The 6,039-nt window shown below is 35.1% G+C and overlaps 1 protein-coding gene across 1 annotated transcript in view; it reads left to right on the forward strand.

Moving 5' to 3' along the window:
• Window positions 1-6,039, forward strand: part of LOC134839017 (dynactin subunit 6-like) — a 275,517-nt gene that overhangs the window by 20,886 nt on the left and 248,592 nt on the right. The window lies entirely within an intron of this gene.

The following is a 6,039-nucleotide window of genomic DNA, read 5'->3' on the forward strand; positions in this document are numbered from 1 at the left end:
GGGGGGGGGGGGCAAAGGGTCTTTCTTTGAACTATTTTGAGATTTTCTTTTTGCCTGAAGGACCTCAAAATTCTTCTAAAGGAGCCTTGGGCGCCTGTATATACTAATTTTCAGGGGGAGCGCGCGCCGAAAAAACGCAATTTCGAATTTTCAAAAACGCTTTTTTCGGCCTGTTTTTTTCAAAAACAGAAAAACAGGCGCAGAAAGTTTGGCCAAAACAGAGTCTTTTTACTACTTACTACTTATGAAGAGCTGGGACAATCAATTTGATCAACTAACTAGATCCGCCCCTGATAACAAGTAACACAATTATACAATTTCGAATCCTTTTTTCTACGTTATATACTGCTGGTTGGCTTAGCTAATTGTTAGCTAAATGTTGTTCCACGTGTTAGACTCAGCCATAAAAAACAGTGTCAACAAAGTATAATATCTTCATACGCAAATATTGGGTGATAGTACAGTCAGCTCATAAAATTGCTGCCGTAGACAAAGTTTTCTTAATTTCCCTTTTCGAAAAGCCATATCAAAGTAACAGGATCTGTATTTTTTGTCTAAGATGACAACTTCTGACATTTTTGCTCCTTTGACATTATTCAGCCTCAGTTTTTTTTTAAGTAAGAGTCGATGAGCGTAGCTCAGCCTCTTATATAGGTCGTGATGTTTTTTCCAAGAAAAGTCTTAAAGTTTTTTTAGGTTCAATTTTACTTTTTTGTTGTTTAATTTTAATTTTTTATTTTCATTTCATATTTTGTTAAAAGAAAGGCAAGCTTCAAAGTGAAACAGCGAAAGTGTAAAGGTCACGCAAAATGACTTCTAGTTTCGAAAATGGAACTATCTATCAGATTTCACAGCGAAATTAAATTTTGACCTATTGATCTATTGGTTTAATTTTGTCAAAAAGTGTCAATCATAACTGTTCTGGAAATTCAAATAGCTATAAGACCATCCTATTTTTCTTGGAAACTCGAAAGTTGAAATACGGACTTGTTCATAAAGCAAGTCCGTATTTTGCTACGAGACCAAACTCTGCACTGATTATGCTCACAATTTGGTGTCTGTAGGTCAGTGGAATCCAGAAACACGTCTTTTAACTTGTTTCAAAATGTAAACGGAATCCACTCAGAACTTTTCCGTGGATTCTGCACACAAATACCTGTAACGTATGTTTTGTCGGTACTTTAGTTTTTTTTGCTGATTCTGCAAAGCGCTCATCTAGCTAGTTCCGGATTCTACAAATGTAAGCTATTTCTGCAAAGGTAAATGATTTCGGCAAATTTATGCTGACTCCACTTACAATTTGCGGATTAGCGGAAGATTTTTGTGTGGAAGACAATTTGCGGAAAATTTTTGTGTGGAATCTACAAACTAATTCGGATTCCGCAAAGTTTGATAGGGATTCCGAAAATTCTGTTGCCGATTCCGCAAAATAGCTTTTTAAGGAGCAATTTTGAGCGCTACGGTGTTTTAGCTAGTTGCACGTGGAATCTAAAACAGCAAAAAAGATCAAAAGAAAAATGCACTTCAGAATAAATATCGGTAAAAGTGTCAACTAAAAACACAAAATCGAGCAGAATAAAGATAAGTGTTCTCGCTAGAATTCAAGTCGCAATTAATAAATTTTCTGGTGAACGAAGAACAGTGTGGTAAAAGGTCCAAAACTGAAAGATCGAAACAAAGTTCACAAATTGTTCAGACGCTGTTTCAAAATTGATTTATAAATGTTTTCATTTTGCGTATTTTCTGACATTGAATTCTGCTTTTAATTACAGAAAATTACAGTTCGTTATTCTTAGTTGACTTGTAATTTCCGATAGTTACGGTTAATTTACGTATGAAATGCCATGTTGTCAATCAGCCAGCTACCCGAAACCGATCTACCTCAGAACCGAAACGAGGCAGAAATAAAAAGCCATTCCAAGCATACACGAAATCAGAACGAAAACAAGATATCTATAAATTTTCCTCCAAAAATGCTCAAAATGTTTCTGAAAAAATGCTCCAAAAAACCACCCGAGCTTAAATAAATCTTTATTTTCTTCGAAATATGGAACAAAAAACAAAAACGAATTGTTTGTCTGGTCAATTTTTGAGCAAATTTATGTTTCTCTTTTAAAATCAAATTGGTCTGGTCAATATCTCAAGCAAACATTTTTTTCTTCCAGAATAAACATCGGTAAAAGTGTCAACTAAAAAATCAAAATCGAGCAGAATAAAGAAAATTGTTCTCGCTAGAATTCATAGCGAGAAAAACCAAGGTCGCAACTAATAATTTTTCTGGTGAACGAAGAACAGTGTGGTAAAAGGTCCAAAACTGAAAGATCGAAACAAAGTTTGCAAATTGTTCAGACACTGTTTTAAAATTGATTTATCAATCTTTTCATTTTGCGTATTTTCTGACATTCAATTCTGCTTTTAAATACCAAAATTTATGGCAGTTCGTTATTCTTTGTTGACTTGTAATTTCCGATAGTCCGATAATCAGAACGAAAACAAGACTGCTTCTATCATAGTAAAACCCCAAAAAAATAAAAGTTCCTCTGAAGTGCTGGGATACATTTTGGCTTAAGAAAAAGGCATAGCATATATGGTAACCGCGGATATGAGACAACACTATTTTTTAAGGTAAACTAGACTGACTGGTTGTACCAAGGTAAAACCTATTTCTAAATTGCCTCCTTTCTAACGGATGAAACTTTGGAAAACTTATTGACTTGTTTTTTAAATTTTTTAAAAGATTGTGGCCCCAGACGTGAATTAAATACTGCTGATGTACTTAGCGTCTAGTCTTTTAAACCGATTGGCTTACCTCAAGTCAATTTCGAATCATTTATGTTCTAGTAATAGCACAAAATTCGTTGAACATTTTTATCCCAATTTGGCAGTTGTCAAATCCCCGTTACTTCGCAAAAACTGATCACAATGTTTCAGTTTGAGCTCAGGGCATCAACATTTTTTCGATGATATACAGAAAAATTATTTGGAAAGCAGAAACTTCTCAGAACAAAAAAACCAACAACAAGCAACACTTTTCGGTCACTTTCTTCGAAAGTAGGAACAAAAATACGACAAATTTTTCAAGATTTTACCAGGTTTAGGGTTCACTAAGTTTTACAAGTAGTTTCAAAACAGGTTTCTTAAGATTAATTTTTCGGTAATTGAAGCCATTCTTTTGCATAGGCAGCATAAACTTGCCGAGTTCTTATGATTTATTTCATTAAATTGAAAAGTTTTTTTTCACTTGTTTTTGCGGTTTGTCGAGTTTTCCTTGCTTCTTGTGTCGAACAAGTAATCTTAGAGCTGAATTCAAATCAATGAATAAAATGAATTAAAACTAATTTTCAAACTTGTTTTTTTTGTCAATTTCGGTTATCTTTGGACAAAAATTACTAAGTAGACAAAAAATATTTGGAGTTAAACCAGTATTTTTAGAGAGATACTCATTTTGCAAAATTTGAAACCAAAATTACACCCTTAAAGCGGGTTTATTCATTTGGTTTGAAATTAAAGAGGGAAACAGAGTGAAATGTAGTTATTTTTACCGCAATTAACCCTGTTTCGCCTCTGTAGGTCAACCTTTCGTTGAGTACTTCAATCAATTATTGCAATTTTAAAATGGTTAACGGATAACTATTTTTCCCAATTTCCAAAAAAATTCAGGCTCGAATTTTTTTTCAGCTCAGATCTGCGAACGTGTCTAGCCTCGTTATTTTCGAGAGTGGGGAGTTTGGAGGTATTGACTGTGGCAGCCTTGCCGGCTACTGTGAGTTCGACTTTCAGGAGGGTTTAGACGACGGCGACTATTTGCTGCATTTGGAGATCGAAATTGACGATATTGGCACAATTAGATTACAACACTTCTTCAAAGGTGAACAAAAGACAATAACAAGCGGGGGCGGATTTAGGGGGGGGGGGGCAAAGGGTCTTTCTTTGAACTATTTTGAGATTTTCTTTTTGCCTGAAGGACCTCAAAATTCTTCTAAAGGAGCCTTGGGCGCCTGTATATACTAATTTTCAGGGGGAGCGCGCGCCGAAAAAACGCAATTTCGAATTTTCAAAAACGCTTTTTTCGGCCTGTTTTTTTCAAAAACAGAAAAACAGGCGCAGAAAGTTTGGCCAAAACAGAGTCTTTTTACTACTTACTACTTATGAAGAGCTGGGACAATCAATTTGATCAACTAACTAGATCCGCCCCTGATAACAAGTAACACAATTATACAATTTCGAATCCTTTTTTCTACGTTATATACTGCTGGTTGGCTTAGCTAATTGTTAGCTAAATGTTGTTCCACGTGTTAGACTCAGCCATAAAAAACAGTGTCAACAAAGTATAATATCTTCATACGCAAATATTGGGTGATAGTACAGTCAGCTCATAAAATTGCTGCCGTAGACAAAGTTTTCTTAATTTCCCTTTTCGAAAAGCCATATCAAAGTAACAGGATCTGTATTTTTTGTCTAAGATGACAACTTCTGACATTTTTGCTCCTTTGACATTATTCAGCCTCAGTTTTTTTTTAAGTAAGAGTCGATGAGCGTAGCTCAGCCTCTTATATAGGTCGTGATGTTTTTTCCAAGAAAAGTCTTAAAGTTTTTTTAGGTTCAATTTTACTTTTTTGTTGTTTAATTTTAATTTTTTATTTTCATTTCATATTTTGTTAAAAGAAAGGCAAGCTTCAAAGTGAAACAGCGAAAGTGTAAAGGTCACGCAAAATGACTTCTAGTTTCGAAAATGGAACTATCTATCAGATTTCACAGCGAAATTAAATTTTGACCTATTGATCTATTGGTTTAATTTTGTCAAAAAGTGTCAATCATAACTGTTCTGGAAATTCAAATAGCTATAAGACCATCCTATTTTTCTTGGAAACTCGAAAGTTGAAATACGGACTTGTTCATAAAGCAAGTCCGTATTTTGCTACGAGACCAAACTCTGCACTGATTATGCTCACAATTTGGTGTCTGTAGGTCAGTGGAATCCAGAAACACGTCTTTAAACTTGTTTCAAAATGTAAACGGAATCCACTCAGAACTTTTCCGTGGATTCTGCACACAAATACCTGTAACGTATGTTTTGTCGGTACTTTAGTTTTTTTTGCTGATTCTGCAAAGCGCTCATCTAGCTAGTTCCGGATTCTACAAATGTAAGCTATTTCTGCAAAGGTAAATGATTTCGGCAAATTTATGCTGACTCCACTTACAATTTGCGGATTAGCGGAAGATTTTTGTGTGGAAGATAATTTGCAGAAAATTTTTGTGTGGAATCTACAAACTAATTCGGATTCCGCAAAGTTTGATAGGGATTCCGAAAATTCTGTTGCCGATTCCGCAAAATAGCTTTTTAAGGAGCAATTTTGAGCGCTACGGTGTTTTAGCTAGTTGCACGTGGAATCTAAAACAGCAAAAAAGATCAAAAGAAAAATGCACTGCTGCGGATTTTACAACAAATTTGTTTTCAGCCTGCTGCGAAATCCGCTTAAAAATCGCAAAGTACACAGTTTGGCCTCCAATTGTTTTTTTACTTGATAACCGTTCGTTGACTATTTTCCAACTGTGTGTTGTCTATGATTCCGGTTTGAAGGATTCAACTGCCTCGCCAACCAAAGGGTTCCCTTTTGGTAATATCTAATTAAATGCATTTTTGGCAGACTATTCCTAAAATTTTTCTAAAGGCGCCTTTGGCGCCAAAGTATGATAAATTTGAAGGGAACCGCGCGCAAAAAAAACGCAATTTTTTGGCCAAACGTTTTCAAAAAATGCCCAAAAACACGATTTTTGCACTGTTTTTAAAAGTTTGCCTGCGGTGCAAAAATAATGTCAAAATAGGGTTTTTTACTTCCGGGTGCGCTGGAAAAATCAATTTGGTCGACTTAAAAAGTTGAGACAAAATTTGTGAAAAATTTTTAAAATCCGCCCCTTCTCGATAAAAATCTTAGATCCGCCCCTGTTTACATGGAAGACTTTGAGCTGAACTGTGAATGGACCAATTTATCTGTGATATGACCAGAAAAAGAAGAAAAGCAGAAAAGTTGTTTTTTC

The sequence above is a fragment of the Symsagittifera roscoffensis genome, chromosome 2 (assembly GCF_963678635.1).
Source record: "Symsagittifera roscoffensis chromosome 2, txSymRosc1.1, whole genome shotgun sequence".
Classification (NCBI taxonomy): domain Eukaryota; kingdom Metazoa; phylum Xenacoelomorpha; order Acoela; family Convolutidae; genus Symsagittifera; species Symsagittifera roscoffensis.